The sequence below is a fragment of the Podarcis gaigeae genome (genome assembly GCF_964106915.1).
Source record: "Podarcis gaigeae genome assembly, chromosome: 2".
Taxonomy (NCBI): domain Eukaryota; kingdom Metazoa; phylum Chordata; class Lepidosauria; order Squamata; family Lacertidae; genus Podarcis; species Podarcis gaigeae.
The window spans coordinates 1,386,154-1,405,543 of record NC_139679.1 but is presented as its reverse complement, the minus strand read 5'-3'; the positions used below and the strand labels follow the sequence as shown (position 1 = coordinate 1,405,543).

General features: G+C 45.4%; 1 long non-coding RNA gene across 2 annotated transcripts; it reads left to right on the top strand.

The window, feature by feature from the left end:
- The first annotated feature begins 1,020 nt into the window (after positions 1-1,020).
- LOC310840101 lies at positions 1,021-5,963 on the top strand. 2 transcript variants are annotated; one of them, XR_014561793.1, is made up of 5 exons: positions 1,021-1,119; positions 2,267-2,384; positions 2,485-2,593; positions 2,740-2,886; positions 3,739-5,963. It is a non-coding gene; the product is annotated as an uncharacterized lncRNA (long non-coding RNA). The 2 variants fall into 2 exon arrangements; XR_014561794.1 differs by lacking the exon at positions 3,739-5,963 and having other exon boundaries at positions 2,740-2,923.
- Positions 5,964-19,390: the final 13,427 nt, after the last annotated feature.

Genomic DNA, 19,390 nt, shown 5'->3' with positions numbered 1-19,390 from the left:
GCGTTTGCACTTGCTCTGTCAAAACAGGTTCCTGGGTTGGCTCCTGAATGGTTTCTGTATAAATATTCGCTGTTTGTCCAAAATTTTTGACTGCAAGTCATCAAATCCATCTTCTCATGCATCTGTTCCAACAAAGCGCTTGTCTTGCAAAAAGCAAGCACCAAAACTTCTTCCAAACACATTTTTATTCAAGGTCAGAGTCTGGTCCCACGATCCTAATCTCCACAGCTGTAAAGTCCCCAGATCGACTCCAGCAACAATTTAACAAGCTCCCTCTAAAGCAGACAATTTCTATTTGTATCTATCTTTTGAAAGCAGGTCCAACAAAAGAAAATTACTTTCATTTTTCAGATTTTTTGTTTCTTTTAAATGCAAAAGGCAACATTGGAATCAATTTGTTTCTCTTCTTTAACTATCTGTCAAAAGACGTTCCACTCACATTCAATGAACTTCCCCAAAAATCTCTGTCTCTGACACCCCGTTCCCAGGTTTGAGACGGTGGAAATTTATCTTTCTTTACTCTCTCTCCTGCAGGCTTGAACAATCAAAATTCCCCCTCTTTACTCCTGCTTCCAAGAGGGGTTTAGATGGTTAAAACTGGAGGAATTTTAAACCTTTATATACAACTTTCCAGACTTTAGCTTGCACAATTTTTGCTTCAGACTATTTACAAAAGCGGAAGGCAGACTTCCCGTTTAGAACCTTCCTGCTTGAGTGCCAAATTAAAATGTTTCTTAGTCCAATTTTCTGTTCTACTCACGGGTACTTGTTTAGAGTCCAATTGTCCACAGGAAAAAGTCAGCGCTCTCCGGCAACGGCTGTGCGGCTTCACTCCGTAAAAATAGCGGTCGATTCAAAACACCGCGCCGCTCATCCCACGTGGCTTCGGATCCCCGAAACAGTGGTTTCCTTGCGAGTAGGATTTCTTTGTGGTTAAAGGATTTCTTTGTGGTTGTAATGAAGTGGCTGGGCAGTGCTGATGTCACAATGAGGCAAAGAAGGAGTGCATTGCCTGAGCAGCAAAGACATCACAAAGAGACTAAGCTCAGTAGGGACCAGGAGCCTAGAACTGGATTTCCGAAGGAAGGCAGCAGCCAGAGGGTTGAGAGCCAGGATATGGTAGGTGGAAAGAAAGGAAAGAGGTCGAGTCTTAAAGAGGGCCGAGACTCGTTGGGAATAACTTAATTTACAGAGAATGGAGTGTGGCAAGAAAGTTGGGCTTAAGAAAGAATATAAAAGTTATACATGGGGAAAGAGAGGGGGTGGGGAGGTTAGAAAAAGTAGCCTGAGGTTGCAATCCTTCCTAGCATACTTACTTGGAGGTAAGCCCCAGCAAGCTTAATGATGAAACTTCCTTCTGAGCCAACCTCCCTGCAAACAAATGAATGCTCATTAAGGAACCAATGATATCTAATCTTCCTGCAAAGAAATCAGGATGCTCAATAGACAGGTCATCTGGAAGCACTGTTAGTTCTCAGATCTGTGACCTCAAAAATTAGACAGCAAGCAACCTTATGTCCTTCTCTTTGGGAAGGGTGGACTTCATACTGTTATAGGTTTGTGGGGTTGGTCTGGATGATATCTTTGGGTCCCTTGCAGGCCTGTGATTCTGTACCCAGTGAGGTTTTGAATCTAGTAGAAGAAACTGCTGAACCCATTAGTCTTTTTGTAAGGTGGCCAATTAAGTAATCTCATTGGCATCTCAAAGAGTGAGCTTTGTGGACATAGTGGCAACTAAGTGATTGTGCTCTCCAGGAAGACGGTAGGCATTTAACCACTTCCCCCACATGCCTGGAGGCTATTCCATCCTAGGATGAAGAGCAATAGGGCAAGGGAGAGTTTTGGCTGATGCCAGAAATTGTAGACACAAAAGCATGTCCTCCTTTGTGCTGGAGTCTGGACCCAAAGCTGTGGCTCGGGGCTTCCCTGGAGACCTAATGGTGTATCAGGATCTGCTGGAGTGTTAATGCTGGGAACCCCTTCATCCTATGCTTAGGTTGTATAGATGTGTAAAGAAAACTATATATCCTAAAAGACATAACAGTCTCTATCCCAAGGAAACCAAACCCTGATTAAGCCTAGGCATCCCAGAGTCTCTCACCACTCAGAGATTGGGGTGTGAGCAACAGTAACCTCACAAAGAGTTTTTCTACCCTACATGTCTGCTATACAGGGTCCCTCCTGACCCCTGTAGACAGTAATCCGGTAATCAGGATAAAAATCTTTTCTGTCTGCTGCTTGTGTTACCTTGTTCCTTTGATTGTAGCTGATCCTGACCAAGGACGGATTAATCCAACAATTGTCACAAAATGCCATATCTCCCCTGCTGTGGCTTCCAGATTTGGAGATTTGATAATGAAGATTGATCAAGCAGAGATAAAAATGTATGCTTTGACTTTGAGGTGGGGGTGGCAGGGGGAGGGAAGAGGATAGAAGTTGGGAAGAAGAAGGAGGTTGAATTTGATATGTTGATTAAATATGTAGGTTTCAGTGATCTGTTTGACTGGGCAGGCAAGATGCCTGAGAAGCAATTACAAAGAGGGCAAAGAGGACACCCAAAGGAGAAACGATAACAAGCAGGCAATTCATTGAGGTGCAATCCTTTCCTCATTGCTTCCCCCTGTTTCTGTGTAGTTGACCATCAAGTCACAGGGGGTGTTTCAATCAGTCCTTAACAGGCTGGACCCAGGGGTATCTGAAGGACCCCTTTCTCCCTTAATCACCTCTCCTTTCACTTAGATCACAACGGGAGGCCGTGCTTTGGATGTGCCCATCTTCTGAGCTTTGCCAGATGGCTACTGGAGACGGGGTCTTCATGCCTCCAAAACCTGAACAGCAACAGTCCACCCTGCAACAATTGTGCTGCAAGGGCTCACTTGTTTCTCAGTACAGTATAAAATTATTCCTGATTTTCCATTCTGCATTATTTAATCAAACTCAGTTCAGTTATTTGTTTGATCATAGCATTTATGCACTGTTTTCCTGCTCACCAAGGGCTAGGGATGGACAAATCTATCAATTCAGTATTGGGACCTGTTCAATGTAATGTTTGCCAGGGTTAGGTTTAGGTTTCTTCTCCCAGGCTGCTTAGTAGGGAAAAAGATAGACCTCATCATCTCCCTGAAACCTACTGAGATAAGTATATTGAGCATTTCTTCTATCACCATGGTAAGATCTGTGAGGGTGAACAGGAAAGCCTTTTCATTGTGATGCCACCAAGTCTTTTGGACTCCTTTCCAACAAAACCCCAGGCTCTCAACTCCTACCATGACACTTCCTGATACAAGTCATTGCACTTGTTAAAAGTTCTCTCTCTCTCTCTCTCTCTCTCTCTCTCTCTCTCTCTCTCTCTCTCTCCCTATGGGCATTTGTAGCAATGGTTGGTTGCTGAAGATGATTAATTTCCTGCTACTTTTTTGTTTGTTTTTCTGCTTTTCTTTCTTTTTAAATGCTTTCATTGTGGCCTTAGACATGCTCACCCTGATATGGTTTGCACTTTTTAAATGAAGTGTGGTACTTTTACTTTCCTCCAGCATTGGCAGCTCTACATGCAGAATGCCCTGGTTTAGCCTGTGGTATCTCTAGTTAAGAAGATCAGGCAGCCAGTGCTTTGAATGGCTTCTGTGGGCCTGAAGCCTTGGAGAGTTTCTGCCAGTCATAGTAGACAAAGCTGAGCTAGATGGGCAGATGGGCAGAAGGCAGCTTCCAACTTCTGCTCTCTTTTCACCCTGCTGGCAGGAGCAGAATGGGCCCCAGATTACAGTTTGCAACCCTATAGCGAGTGACGTGGATTGTGGAATGCTCTCAGAGACTTCATTACATATATTTAGGCTCCAGGCAAAAACATTGTTTTGTTTTTTATTATGTTACATATTTCTGTGTTTTTATACTACAATCCACCCTGGCATCCTCAGACACACACACACTCAGGCAGCGCACACACCCCTGTCATCCTTGGCCATTGGCCATGCTTGCTGGGGCTGGTGAGAGTTGCATTTCAGAAACCTCTGGAGGCCACAACTGCCCTATGGATTGGATGCACATTAAAATCTGGATCCACACATCACAGATGTGGTGAACAACTCTGGGATCCCACAAACCCAAGAGCAGTTCACGAGTTTGTGAAGTTATCAGTCACTCGCTTTCCTAACATTTTCTGTTTCCCTGTGATGTGGGCGTACTTTTGGCAGGCAGCTAAAGAAACATGCTGCTAATACATTTTGGGTGTTGATTGAATCGCTATTCTATTAGCATACTCCCCCCTCTCTCTCATTAGCTCCTGTCTCTCAACTGCTATAAATAGCTTTTAATTGCTGGCTTTGGTGCTCTCTCATTCCCCATCTCCCGCCTGCCTCTTCTGCATTTCAGGGACTCAGTCAGCAAGAAGGGATTTGAGATGAAGTTGCTCAAGGACTCAAAAGTTTAGTCCAGGGAATTAAGAGGCTTGCTTTGGAGGAGGGCGGTTAGACTGCTCCTGGGGCTTCAGTTGGAAGCAAAGTCCTTTTCAGGACTGATATTTCCAGGGAGAGGCAAAGATAGGATGGATGAGGATGTTTTTATAGGGGCCTTACAATGCACACTGTCTGTTGGTGTGATTTCCCATGTTGTTAACCACAGCACCAGGGTGCATGGTCCTGTCCCCTGGCTGAAGCTAAGCTGGCTCAGGCCTGGTCAATGTTTGGATGGGAGACTGCCTGGGAATTCTCACCTACCTGTCTTTGAGTTCCATGACAGAAGAAAAGTGGGATGCAAATCTAACTAAATAAATAAGGAGCACCTCCTGGACTGGACAAAGGAAATGTGCTCTATCCTGCAAGACTGTTTTTTGAAATGGATTCTAGTCCAGCAATATTTGTGCCTTGGGCAATCTGTTCATCTTTAAGATGCTGTAAGACTCCCTTTGCTACTCTTTGGGAATCCACCCTATATCAATGACCCTAAGTTCTGCCCACACGCTTTCAGAGAAGGGGAACATGAAATGGTAATATAGAAACTCCATCCAGAGTTTCCAACAGTGAATGTGCCTGATTTAAATTCCATCTTGGCTTCTTTTTTTGTTCCTCCGCCCTCTAGAAAAGGTTTCCCCCCGCTCTTGACTTAGGAATTCTGCTCACAAATCAGTTTGTTCCCAGGTTGGGAGGACACAGGTCACAGTTGGATGATGAGACTAAATTGGACAGAAAATCATTCTTTGGGGAGATTGTCACTAAGCTGATGAGACTGCCAGCCCCACACAGATAGATTTTGAGTCACTCCTTGTGTCACATCCACAACTGTCCTGGTAGCTAATTGCTTGCTTTTGCAGGGAACTGATTTGTCCTCTTAGTATCTCCCACCCAGTCTTGGGAAGATACTGCAAAACTTCACAAAGCCTGAAAGGTGAAGTAGAAATCTCAGTAATCAGAACTAATTCCATGGGCGTAGCCAGGATTTTTGTTGGGGGGGGCAGGACTTTGTGGTGGGGGCAGGGCTTTTGTTAGAACCAACATGATTGGCCAGTTAGTTAAGTATTCCTATTGTTTTACTTGATCAGGGGGCACCTGCTGACCTCATTCCCCCTGCCTCACTAGTGTCCAAAGAGCAGGTAGCAACCTGCACTACAAGCCCTTTCCCTTTGGCCAGGGACATTTTTCTGACCTGAGGGCCAATTTGTCTTCTAGGCAACTTTCTGAGGTCCAAATGTCATTGGGGCAGGGACAGAAACAAAAGTCATGGAGAAATTTTAGCCAGGCAAAAACATACAAGGGCTAGTAAAATATATGGCTGGGGAGAGGGATAGCCTGTGGGAAGTGTCAAGGACCAGATAGAGGGTCTTGGAGGGCCAGAGGTTCTCCATCTCTTTCTTACGTGCTCTTGTTGTTTATCTGCAAGGTGGTGGTGGTGGGATTGCCCCCAACAGAGTAGCATCCTAAAACCACACCGCCTGCATGAAATGTCCATTCAACAACACCCACTAGCAAGGATTCTACCTCCTCCCTCTGCTGCAGGGCTGTACCCCAAAGAAGAACAAGTCCTTCTTGCTAGAGCTGCAAGAAAGGGACCTTTCCCCTCCGTCAGCTGCCAGGTTGGCAGGCCTAAGAGACTGCATCAAGGTGCTGTCTTTAAAAAAACAAAAAACAAAACTTCCACTGAATTCCCCAAAGGGACCTGATCAGCCAACCAAGGAAGCCATGCTGAAGGCACAAGCATGAACTGCACAGCTAAAGGTCTCACCCAAGAGTCAATGTCCCACAAAATGCTGTGTGCGGAAAACAGGGTATGCTGTATGTGTGTACGCAGGGGAGATCACTGAGCGCTGCTTGGCAATAACTGTTAGGAAGTGCCTCTGTCCCCTGGAGGGTTTGCCAGTGTCAGAAGGATGTATGTATGACATCTCCATCTCACCTGAGGGCATAGAGGCATCGAACTGAATGATCGGCTAGAAAGGCTTCATGTCTGCTCCAAAGCACAGCAGATGCTTGTGCCAAGCCTAGCCTTTATCACACCCCGGCTGAAGCATGTGTCCATCTTAATGCTAAAATTGTATACAGTGTTTGGTTCACACTGAATTCTGTTTGTTGATAGCAGTGTGGTGGGGAACGTCTGACCTCGGGGCCAGATGCAGCCCTCTAGGCTCTTCTCAGGCCACACCCCTCCCCCTCCAGCCACCTTGAGTGCTTTTGCCTGGCTTCTTGACAATGAGTCTTTCTGCTTGGATGGAGGAGAAAGAGAAGGATGTGTGTGTCTATAGAACCTTTTGTGGGAATGGAATACAGTCTTCTGTGGAAGGTAAAAGTCCCATACATTGCACCCCAATCTTTCCCTCTGGCCCGCCCACTACTATGTGGATCTGTGTAGGAACCTCCCTGCGGAGTCAAGAACAGAAGAAGTGCCCTGCTGGATCAGGCCAATGACCCATCTAGCCCAGGATCCTGTTCCCACAGGGACCAACCAGGGGCCTGTGAGAAACCAGCAAGCGGCACCCGAACACAAGAGCCCCTTCTCCCCTCCTGGTCTTCAGGAGCATGGCTGCCTCCGACTGTGGAGGCAGAGCAGGCTCATCCTGGCTAATAGTCTTGTCCTCCATGAATTTGCCTCATCTTCTTTTAAAGCCCTCTAGGCTGCTGGCCATCACTGCTTCCTGTGGCAGGGAGTTCCATAGTTTATGTGATGCGTGAAGAAGTACTTTCTTTTATCTGTTCCAAATCTTCCAAAATTCAGCTTCATTGGATGTCTGAAGAGTTTGGGGTTGTTTTGCTATTAAAACAGAGCAATGTAGGATAATTTTTTTAAAAAAATGAACCTTTCATTCTCTCTTTCTCTCTCTATATATAATCTGCTGTGCTTTAACAGCAGCAGCACCAACAAACCCAGAACTCTTCAGACACTGCTCATTCACAGAAAACAGTTTTAGATCTTTCCCTAGACATTCAGATAGTTGTGGTCGTGGCCCTTGTTAACGCAACAAGACAGGTCTCGTGCCTCCTTATTCCAGGTTTGGGAGCAATTATCATGGCATCCCAGTGGCAGCTGGCAAAATGGATCACTAGTGGGAAGTACTGACCTGCACAGAGCAGTCTAGGGCAGAGGGGCTTTTCTGTCTCACTAAAGCTATTGGGAGGCATAGGTGAAGGCAACGGAGGGTCCTTCAGTCAGCATGGTGGAAGTGTGTGCTTGCTGATTGGCTAGCAGCCCCAGGTGTCGGCATGGGATGATGACATCAACAAAGGTGGGCAGGCAACTAGCAACCATTTACCTGCATAGTCCTGAGGCATGCCTTGCCTCCACCAAGGTCTCCTCATCTTTTTCAGTGAGGGCAAGAATTTGCATCCTTCTTCAGTGACCCAAAAGCAGCAGCTGATGGTCCTACTGGGAAACTGCTTCACTGCCCTTGACAGCAAAGATCCTAAATTATTAACTGTTCATAAAAATTATGAACTGCTGGCAAGCCTTCCAATAAGTATTCCAATGGTACTTACAACAGCCCTCCTTGGTAGACCATTATTCTTATTCTCTCTCTCTCTCTCTCTCTCTCTCTCTCTCTGTCTCATCTGAAGAAGTATCTGAAGAAGTGTATCTGAAGAAGTGTGCATGCACACGAAAGCTCATACCAAGAACTGACTTAGTTGGTCTTTAAGGTGCTACTGGAAGGAAATTTTTTTGTTTTGACTATGGCAGACCAACACGGCTACCTATCTGTGTCTGTCTCATAAGTTATGGAGAGGAGACAAGAGACCCGAGAGATTTTTCTTTCCTTTTCAAAATTAATTTCTATCCCGCTTCTCCATACGCTCAAGGAAGCTTGTAACATTAAAACCACACATCCATAAAACCATAAAAACAACAATAAAAGTCATATTATCATCTCAAAACAGAGCACTAGAGCAGGCATGATAAAATCTATCAGCCTTACCTTAGGTAACCTCATGTGCTCTCCTGAAAATGCTGGTCTTGCACATCTTCTGAACGATGAAAAACAAAGCGCCAATGTTTATCTGTTAGGGCTCTGCTGATAAGTTCTCCCACTTTTAAAAAAGAGTTTCCAACAATTAATGAGAAAAGAAATTGCATTTGGAAATTATCAAGGGAGACAGACAACTAAGGTGAAATTTGCATGGGTGAGGCTGTGGCATGTGGTGTTTTGAGGTGTCTAGGAGGACCCTTCTTTCATTCTACAAACCAGTACTCTACAGCCTTTCTTTTGCCTCTGCTTCCTGAAAACTACTCTAAGTCCTTGGCTGAACTCTCTTATAAACAAGGGATGGTGAGGAATGTGTCTGCTGTGTTCCTAAATGGAAGTACTACCCTTAAAAACAAACAGTGCGGATGCACTGATCTGTCAAATTTCAGTTCTCTCGGTTTCTAATTTTTATTTATTTAAAGCATTGGTATCCCAAGTAGGGCTTTGAACCCTGGTCTCCCTAGTCCTAGTTGGACACTAACCACTGCACCACACTGGCTCTCTCCAATCTCTCCGAGATTTTTCAAACCTTAAATTTGGTTCTCCATATTTCTTCAGCAATTTGCATTTTTAAAAACTGCTCATGAATATTCTTCAGCGTTTTAGTGCACATTTCTCCTAATAAACATATTTTTGTATGCAGTTTCATGGAAGAAAAATCTGCATGTGAATTTTATTGGACCCAGAAAACAACGGGCAATCAGTGTTGTTTTAAGATGGAAAATTATGTTAATACAGTTAAAGCAGTATCATACCACTTTAAACAGTCACAAAACTACAATTTGCAGAGTTCCTTGGAAAGAGGAATTGACTGTTAAACCATTCTGAGAACTGTAGCTCTGGGAGGAGAATACGGATCTTCTAACAGCTCTCAGCTCCCTTAACAAATGGCAATTCCCAGGATTCTTTGAGGGAAGCCAGGATTCTGTCTCTTTAAATGTATCGTGTAGATGGGACCCACACGTAGTCAGCTGTACTGCTCTCATAAGCACTCTGGCTGCTGCATAATTGCAATTTCTGCAGCATCTTCAAGAGCAGCCCCATATAGTGTGTGTGTTACAGAGTGATACTCTTCTGGAATCCTGGAATTCTGTTGTAGGCTTTACCTCCCACCTAAATACACACAGGATTGTGTAACTAATATTGTCTCTCTTCCCAGGGATCCTGCTTCTCCAGTTACCCCATAAATTCTAGACCCTGCGTATAACCATTACCACTGAATACTGGATGTTTGTGTGTGTGTCTGATTTTGATAACCCTCAATCAGGGGTGCTTTGAAACCAACTTCTTATTGTATCCCTGCATTTGAAATTAAAGAAGAGAGGATTAATTTCTGACAGATACAATTGTATTTTGGCAGTGCTCACAGGCCAGTCACCTGCTATCTGGCTCCATTCCCTGGTGAGTCGTAATTCCGTTCATATCACCTTATGAGCCGCAGTAAATTACCCAAATGCATCAATGACCACCATCAGCTTTGCAGTGGCTCTGTTGGAGGACTCGGGGAAGAATGCCAGCCCCCCTCCCCTCCGCAAGTGCTTGAGTGTTTGGAAAGCAGGAGGGAGAAGTGGCTGGTGGATTTTGCAAAGGAAATCACTGCACTTAATTTTCCAAAGAAACCACCTTACTTTCCAAATGTCATTTTCAAATGTCAGAATGCCTTATCCTAAGTCGTCTCTTCTTCTTCTTCTTCTTCTTCTTCTTCTTCTTCTTCTTCTTCTTCTTCTTCTTCTTCTTCTTTGATCCCTCATAGCCGAGTAAGTCTGTCTTCCATAAACACGGTTTTAACAATGAGTCCATAAGTGACTGTGGAGGCCAATTCTGGATCCACACGTCTTTCCACAGTGGGGACATTGGTTTCCAGGTGGAAGTTGATGACAGTGTGGATTTGCCAAGCGTGCCTTCCTCTTTGCAAGTTTGAGTCCTGAGTTAGAGTGTCTTCAAAGCCCATGACACCTTTGGTAAAGACTGTTCTCCAATTGGAGCGTTCACAGGCAAGTGTTTCCCAATTGTTGGTGTTTATACTACATTTTTTTAGATTTGTCTTCAGAGAGTCTTTGAACCTCTTTTGTTGACCACCAGCATTGCGCTTTCCATTTTAAAGTTCAGAATAGAGTAGTTGCTTTGGAAGACAATCATCAGGCATCCGCAAAACATGACTAGTTCAGCGAAGTAGATGTTGAAGAATCATTGCTTCAACACTGGTGATCTTTGCTTCTTCCAGTACCCTGGCATTAGTTCGCCTGGCTTCCCAAGCGATGTGTGAAATTTTGTGATACAATCTTTTGAGGAGGTGGAGATGGCATTCAGAAGTGGCCCACGTTTCACAAGCATACAGTAAGGTTGGTAGTACAATAGCTTTGTAAACAAGCATTTTTGTTTCCCTGCGAATGTCCCGGTCCTCAAACACTCTGCACTTCAGTTGGGAGAAAGCTGCACTCGCAGAGCTCAGGCAATGCTGGATTTTGGCATCAGTGTTGGCCCTTGTGGAAAGATAATTGCCCAGGTAGGAGAAGTGATCAACACTTTCCAACATTACACCATTGAGTTGGATTTGTGGCAGTGCAGAGGGGTTATTTTGTACTTGTTGGTGTAGCACTTTGGTTTTTTGGATGTTGATTGATAGGCTAAGCTTTTTGTAAGCTTCTGCGAAGATATTTAGGATGGTTTGGAGGTCAACCTCTGAGCGTGCACACACTACATTGTCATCAGCATACTAAAATGATGGTGATGATGATGCATTTGCTGGAGGGGTGACACCCATGATGTAATTGCAGCTGCCAAGAAAATTAAAAACAAATGTTCCTGCAAGGGAGTCAACTCCCATCATTCCTGACCATTGCTCTTGCTGGCAGGGGAGGATGCGATTTGTGGTGTGTGTTTTTTTGTTTGTTTGTTTTTAAATGCTTTTATTTTAGTTATTATACTAACACCAACACAGACGTCACTCACAAGACAAACTTACAAAAAGATATAACTACACATGTAGAACAAATGATACACATAAATCCTTATTTCAATTCTTATTCATTTATATTTGACTTCCTTCCCCCTCAGCGCGGGTCTGGTTGTATACTTAATAAACTGTTTCTTCCTCAACTCCTCTTCTTGGGGGTGGATGGAATTTGGAGTCCAGCTGCAACTAGAGGGTCACATGTACCCCACCCCTGGACCTTTGCCCATCCCTTGTGGATCCTCCCAAGTGTCCAACCTTTGAACAGAGGCAGATTTAGGGGAGCACAACAAGTTTGCCTGCACTGGGCACAGAACTGAGAGGATCCTACAAGGAGCACTGCAACAATGACAAACAACAGAAGATAAGAAGCGGGAGGGGGCACCGAATTTTGGCGTCGCACAGGCACCACTGAAATTTGAAAGCCCAAACAAGTGCTGTGAGAGATTCTTCTTTCTCTTACAATGCATTGGTTATGCTTCCCCAACAACCATACATCTTGCCCATCCTTGCGAAAAGCTCCATTTTTCCATTCCCAAGTTGGGACAAAACAAAAACAAAAAGCAGGCACCCTTCCAACCCAGGAATGAAGCTTTGACATATTCTGTGTGCGCACAACCAGGAGAAAGCAAACTCTCAATGTATGCAGAACGAGGCTGCAGCAGCATCCAATGAGACAGAGATTCTTTCTGTGTTCCAACCATACTGCAAACGTCTTCATCTTTCTCATCTGACCAGCCTCTGCGTCCACAGTGATTGATGCCATCGCCAAGCCTCCAAACCCTGCCGGGAGGATTTTGCTCTCCCGCACCCCAATTGTTGTATTCCTCCAGAACTCTCTCTCTCCCCACCCCAACCCACCCCACCCTGCTCTCTCTCTCTCTTTCTCTCTCTCTCCTCTCTCTTTTCCTCTCCATCCTGCCTCCCTACCACCCATTCTGGGACAATGAGTGAATCACCAATTCTCCTCCCGTTATCTCAGATTCCTTGCACACACCCTAACGAGCCAGAAATGAGGCCCAATTATGCCAGGTGAACTGTCTGAGAGGCAGGCAAGGAACACCATGTATCATTCCCACTGACATTGCACATGTACAATTGTCCGATTACCTTGTTCCTTTTTCTCTTGGAAGCATAATATGATAAAATGATAAATATTAGAGGGAGGGAAGGGAGTTATGTAAGCCAGAAGATTTTAAATCTTTGGGAATCAGGTAATGCATTGCACCATTCATTCATTTATCCACTCACCCTGCTGTGTCCTGGCTGAAAGGAGTCTTACTAGCCAGTCAGGGTAGCAACTCCATGACATTCTCAATAGGGCATGGATTCCCCCTCTTGTTTATGATGCCACTAAGCCTCTTGCCTTGCCTCAATCTTGATGGCTGCTGAGTGATCGGGGGGGGGGGGGGGAGTTAGTACACCCAATCTGGAATATGCATAGCATATCTGTGAGCATTAGCTACATTGTTTACTACCACTGCATGAGAGTCACCAGCTTCTGCATCTCACCTCTGATCAATAAACCACTGCACCATTGACAGCATCTGCAGAGCATCCCACACCTGCCTTGGGGAGCAACACAAATCCCATTTATGATGGAAACTTATTAGGCTGTTCACAGCCAGCCACAATTCCCTCCAAGGCCCACCAGATAATTCAGTCTACCCTGAAAGTGGAGCCTATGTGATAATTGGTGATTATGGCAAAAAAGTGGTTAAAAGCATTATGGAATAGCTAGCTTTTAAAATAGACCCAAATGAAGAAAAACACCTGTATGAATTGCAGCGTTCTTGCTAGTGGTAATAAGATCATGGCTGGGGCAGCAATCTTCATTAGTCCCTAATATTGTTCCCGGAGCATTCTTTCCCGCTGCTCAGAACCATGATGCTTCCTGCTTGCCTTTTTGTTGTTGTTGTGTTGTTGTTTAGTCGTTTAGTCCTGTCCGACTCTTCGTGACCCCATGGACCAGAGTACGCCAAGCACTCCTGTCTTCCACTGCCTCCCGCAGTTGGGTAAGATTCATGTTTGTAGCTTCGAGAACACTGTCCAACCATCTCGTCCTCTGTCGTCCCCTTCTCCTAGTGCCCTCAATCTTTCCCAGCATCAGGGTCTTTTCAGGGAGTCTTCTCTTCTCATGAGGTGGCCAAAGTATTGGAGGCTCAGCTTCAGGATCTGTCCTTCCAGTGAGCACTCAGGGCTGATTTCCTTAAGAATGGATAGGTTTGATCTTCTTGCAGTCCATGGGACTCTCAAGAGTCTCCTCCAGCACCATAATTCAAAAGCATCAATTCCCTTAAAAGACACATATTCCACCAATTGCTGGCAGGGACCATAACTCAGAGAGAGAGCACAAGCTTTGTATTCAGTTGGGCCCAAGTTCACTCCTTGCAGGATAGGTCCATCCCCATGGGGTCTTTCAATTAAGTCATAAAGAGTAGGTTATTTATGCTGAATCAAACTGGCACTTAATAGCAGAAGCACCAGGCTGAGGGGGTCAACTGACATGATCACCCAGACTCTGATGGTTGGAAAGCAGCAGAAGAGGGGACAGCCTTCGTCCATTGATCACCCCTTCTCCTAACCTGGCATGGCCAGCCCCCATCGCCATACCTCCCTCAGCATCTCACTCCTTAAAGGGCAGCTCCTTCCTCGTCTTCTCTCTTTCTCTCCTTGCTCCCCACCATTCCATCACCCAAACACATCGAAAACCCTTGTCAGCAGAAGATCTTCAAAGCAGGGCACTAAATTAAATGTGCTCACAGTCTGAATGTACTAATAACAGGAATACAAGTATCAAAACATGAACACTCAAATACAAAATGATGGTAAAGTTGGATTATATTAAATAATGGACATAACTTGAGCCAAACTGGTTCTTAAATCTGCCTATTTAGATCTTAACAAAGTGATTTTATGAAGTCAAGGCTTCTCCACAACAATCCAATTCCTCATCTTCCCTCCTCATGGATGATGATAGAACATACACAGAGCCCCCTCTCTCACATCAGGCTCACCCCCCCCTTCCTGTCCTTTGCCTCCCACCCAAAGGACCTCAGTTTTCAGTACAGTACACTGTACTGTTTTTAACACTTGATTGGGAGCCGCCCAGAGTGGCTGGGGAAACTCAGCCAGATGGGCGGGGTATAAATTATTATTATTATTATTATTATTATTATTATTATTAACCTCTACCCTCACCACTGGATCTCACCTTAGCCTAACACAACCCCAGACTATATCTTCTCCAGAGGCTGACCCTCAGGCCCTGTTAAAGGATTGAAACGTTTGCTAATTTATAAGTATAATGTCCCTGGGAAATTACAGTGATGGGGGCGGGTCTAACTAGCACTGTGCTCTGCATAAACTGTTGAGGCCCAAAACCTGGATGCTCATCTTCCCAGCCACACTCCCGTGAGAGTCACATGATCTCATGTGTTTATTGACACTGTGCTGAGAGCACAGCACCCTAAAACGGGATGTTCCAACTTGAGACAGTTGAAGGCTATGGCTTGGCAGTGCACCCAATTGCCCTTTAAGAGGAGAAGGAGTAGAAATTGCTTAAAAAGAAGGAAAAGCAGGAGACCTGGGGCACACTCCAAAAGACAGAGTGTTTGCCCCTGCTTCAGCTGCACCCCATCAGCATTTTAGGAGTTATCCCACACCAGCTGAGTAGCCAAGATTTATGTGATTTTGGGTGGATTTCTCTGCTTGTACCATGTGGCGCATTCTTCTGCCGTCACCCACCCTCTCCATCCATCCATCCATCCATCCATCCATCCATCCATCCATCCATCCCCAAACTCCCACCAACCTGTGACAACCCCAAATAGCAAAAGAAAATGAAATTGTAGCTGCTTTATGCCTCCGTCTTGCTGCTTGTCTTTCTACCCCCTCTCTGCCTTGATTGTTTGGCGAATAGTTCGGGGACCCCATCTGCTCAGCATTCAATCCTTGTCGTGGGCTGTCAAGCGTAGGAGAGTGTTTGGGGGACAAGTTATAAATTGAATGCATTTCAATCTACAGGTGAGGGAAAGCAATAGCTGAGGTCTCCAGCGAATGGAGGAATTATGGCCAGTAAGCACATATTGCAATATACGGCCAAAATAATTTCTAGCTAACTTCTAGCTTTAATAACTAGGTTATTAAAGCTGCCTGTCCACAGAAAGAGGCACTGTCCTCTACTCTTTGATGATTGTCCCTACAATTGGTACAAAAGCCCCTAAGACTAGGCTGGGGGCCTCTAGGTCTATTTTACCAAGCTTCAGCCAGCACCTTGGTGGGAAGGCTCTAAGCACTAGGCCTCACTCTCCCACACACCTCTATATGCAATCTCTCTCCCAATTGCAGCTGGCATTGGCCAAGAATCATAAGCTGCAATGGCCCAGTGGGGAGGGGGCTTCCCTCCATTAAGCAGGGACGCAAGGCTGTAATATCTGTAGCACTTCAACTTAATTGGGCTGAAAATGAAGAAAAAAGAGCAAGCCCGATGAAGCTGTCAATCTCACTGAATTAAGACACAGAACAGTCTTCCCCACTCCCCTTTCTTCCCCCTGCTGAACAGCCTGCAATTTAAAATGTAAGAGACAAGCAGTATAAAAATTTCCAAAACAATCAAGGGCTCTGACAGGGCTTATGCCTACCTGTCCTCCAGGTTCTGGTCCTCGTGTGTGTGTGTGTGTGTGTGTGTACACACGCGTGCATGCGCATGTGCATGCATCCTTGTGCATGCATGTATAGGCCAGAAGCTTCTCATAAGCAAAGTTGGGATTTTTGAAATCCAAACCAGACAGTAGCAGCATCTTTACTCTGTCTGCATGCTCAAAGCATGCTCAATCCAATGCATGGACATGAGCATCAGGGCCACAGATTGTGTCTGCTTAGGAACAAAGGAAGTTGCCTTACAGTAACTTTGACCCTTGGTCCATCTTGCTCGGTATTGTCCATCTATCCATCCATCCATCCCCAACCACCACCAACCTGTGACAACTGCAAATAACAAAAGAAAATGAAATTGTAGCTGCTTTATGCCTCTGTCTTGTGGCTTGTGGACAACAATTCTCATCACTGCCAACTGGGGCTGATAGGAGTTGTAAGTCCAAAACATTGGGAGGCTACCAGGTTGGCGATGCCTGGTCTGCTCTACTCACAGACTGGCCGTGGCTCTCCAGTGCTCCAGACAGGATGTGTGCCCAGTCCCACCTGTAGAGTCCAGGGATTGCACCTGCACACAAAGCATGTGCTCTGCCATGGAACTATGCGCCCTCTCCCATTGGAGGAAGCTTGGTTCCAGGGCCCCAATTCATAGTTGCACATTACACATGAGTAGTTCCTCCATAGCTGCCTTCTCTGTTGAGCCAAGGGCTTTGTGATTAGAGCCACATACCCACAAGGGGGTAGCTGCAGCTGAAGCAGAGATGGCTCTCATGCTGGCTTTCCTGTGCAACCTGGTTCTGTTTGGGGCTCCAGCACTAGCCCAACCCCATCCAGCTCCCATAACATTTGAAATCAAAAGTTGACAGTCCTACACTCCTGCCAGTTGAAGCAGGACTTTCTAATCTCCCCCCACCCAGCCCACCTCCCTTATAGGGGCGAAAAGGGACTTTGATAACCCTAACCTTAGCCCATCCTGCTAGAGTCAGTGGAAAAGAATTTCAGCCTTTCTCGTCTGTAGAAAACTAGCAAGTTTCTACCTGCCATGCTTGTTTTCTACATTCAGGTGCTCATTTTACAAGGAAGCAGAATTAAGAAAATTGTACTTGCTTGCTTGAATTTGATGTGGTCCGATAAGAGCTGTACCATGTGAGCAGGAAGGAGGGGGGAAGATGTCCCAATGGGAGTTTTTTTCTAACCCTAATAGTGGGAGGGGGGACAATTTTTGACAGGAGCATGGTGGGAAATCTGGGACGCTGTCCACTTTTGCCTGGGTAACAGATCTTCTCCTTCTTCTCCGCTCCCTGCAGACCCCTTAAATATGTTCTGAGTTTTCCTGTAACCCTCCAGAGCAAATTTAGGAAGAGGGAGAGAGGAGAAGATTCATTGTTCAGTCCAAAGTGCTTCTGCTAGTGAAACTGCTTTGTTGGATTTGTAAGGACATGTTCAGCTTCACATCCAGTTTGACCCTTAAAGTGCACAAAGGAAAGTTTGAGGGAGCCACACCCTTTTTGCAGAAATCATTTGCTTGATGTTGTGTACCTAGCAGCTAGTGCCATGCAGATCTTTTGAAACTTTGCCTGAGTCCTTCGGATTTGTGTTCTGCAGCAACTACAGCTGAATTGTTTTTCTTCTGCATTAGGATTCATATCTGATCAAAGCTAGCTTGATGAGTAGCACTCATTTCCACCCAGAGAAATGTTGCACAAGTACACAAATGGTATGCATAGACTTGACATTTGGGGCACAGATATCATTGTCAGGCTTGTAAAACATCGTGGGCTACTACCATGAGACTAAGGACCAATGCTAGTTTAGTACAGAACTATGAATGTTGGGTTGTCTTCTGTTTTTCAGGTGTCCAAAAATATTTTCAGGTCCCTGAGTTCTGGTGCTGAGGATATCACTGATTTATCATGAACTAGATATGAGATTATCTAGAAGCTAGGCCAAGTTCAAGTTCATAAGCTTATTGTTCTAGCCAAAGGCCATGACAAATTTGTATTAGGCAATAGTATTAATAAAATAATACACAGCATATATCCATAATATAAAAACGACTTTGCCAAGTTCCTGAGCATTAAAACACAGTTTCCCTTGTGCATCTCTGACAGCTACAATCTTAATGTTATTTTACTTTTTAAAAATCCAATTTGAGAAGCTAGACCAAGAAAGAGGTGATGACTGAGCATGGAACTGGGGGAATGGCAAAGGTTAGGGGATATTGCATTTGATGTTTCTAATCTGGGGGCTGTGTTTGTGATCTGGAGGGCTGCCCAGCAGATTAGTGCATGCGGTCCTCTATCGATCCATGTCAGACAGACGCGCTGTTCAGGCAGCAGATGAGCAGGGGATGAGCTGCTTTATTTTTATCAATGCAAGAAGAGTGGCATAAGCCAGCGACAGATGAAATGGGCTTTTCACACATTTCTGACTAACCTTGGAACCCTTCACAAGGTTTCAGTGATTGAGGAGGTCGGCACAACCTCATATTTTGCAGATTGCACCCCGGGGCAATGATGTGCTTGGAAGAGTGTGTGCCATCCTTACCTTCCCCAGGATTTGTCTTCCAACCTGAAAGCTTTGTCTCCTCCTACATGTGCCCCCATAGCAATGGCACCAACACAGCTTGGGGAGGGGGCAGCATTCCACCATAGGCTCATCCATGCTTCCCTTGGTCCCGTGAGTTGCATGCCCAGGCACAGGAAGCACGCAGTGCAGTATGAGGCTGACCAGGGGTGAAATGAGACACAGGATACCAGGCCTGGGATGAAATAAGCACAGCTTTTATTAATTACAGGTGTAAGTAGGTTTCGGCTAATGCATTGAGTATGTATCTGGGATCAAGCAGCCTGCTTACTGGTTGATCAAAGGGTGATGGGTCAACCCTGGGTGGAGGGATGCCCCCTGATGTGTACCAAGTTGACAATCCCGCTCAGAAGGGATGCTATGGGCCATTGGGCCCCATGTTTGCTCCTCGACAACAATACTCCTTCCTGGATTCCTTTAATGGGCCATACTAACCCAACCCAATGCTTTTTCCACCAGAGTTGTGACATCTGTTATGAGGCAGGTGAAAACCCACAAAGTGGGATTTTTTTCTGTGGGGAGAATTCCTCCCTGGTCCTCAGTACAGTGACCAAATATTCCATAGCAACACTGACCTTGGACAGGACCACAGAGTGGGAGGGTGAGGAATCCCACATCATCAGAACAGGTGGAGTCCTGGTGTGGCTTCACTTTATAGGGGCTGGGCAGACCCAGTTGACACACACCCAGCTGTCTTCTGGTTGGCCCATTTAAATGGGCCTTTCATGCCAATTCCAGAGGGAGAAGATAGCTCC